The sequence below is a fragment of the Strongylocentrotus purpuratus genome, unplaced genomic scaffold (genome assembly GCF_000002235.5).
Source record: "Strongylocentrotus purpuratus isolate Spur 01 unplaced genomic scaffold, Spur_5.0 spur5_scaffold_20, whole genome shotgun sequence".
NCBI lineage: Eukaryota > Metazoa > Echinodermata > Echinoidea > Camarodonta > Strongylocentrotidae > Strongylocentrotus > Strongylocentrotus purpuratus.
Genome location: NW_022145606.1, coordinates 21,906,974 through 21,907,594, shown reverse-complemented (window position 1 = coordinate 21,907,594; position 621 = coordinate 21,906,974).

Below are 621 nucleotides of genomic sequence, written 5' to 3'. Positions count from 1 at the left end.
TATAATCTGCTTGTTTATAAGTACCAATTTTTACTTTCTCAGAAAAGACCCCCCCCCCCCCCCAAAAAAAAAATCAAAGAAAACATAGCTACGAAGAATGACTAAAAAACACAGACATTTGATGTTTGGAACACTTTAATGCACCATTGTTTCACATAAGCTGGATCAAAATGTTCTTATGTTTAGTACAGAGAGAAAAGTTATGATACAGAAAGCAAGAAAGGAGAGGGGTGAGAGAAAGCACGAAGGGAGAAGGGAGGGGGAGGGAGAAGGGGGGGGGGGAGATGGAGGAGAGAGACTGAAGACAACAAAGTATTAAATCAAAGTGGGCACCAAGGCAATGGAAAAAAGATGAAAATTTGGATTCTCCTCTTAAAAAAATGATTTTATACATATTATCTTGCAATACACAATTAGAAAGTACATGTTTAAGTCATTATTTTGTTGTTGAATAAAGTTTAAACAAAGTTTTGAATTGAATGCTTACTTTAGTCATTTGCTTGAGTTACAAAAAGCTTCATTGTATACCGATAATAATAATAGTCTACCCCCCGCCCCCCTTACCATTTAATCAGAAATTACATAGAGCACCAAGACAGAGAGAGTGAGAGTGAGAGTTGG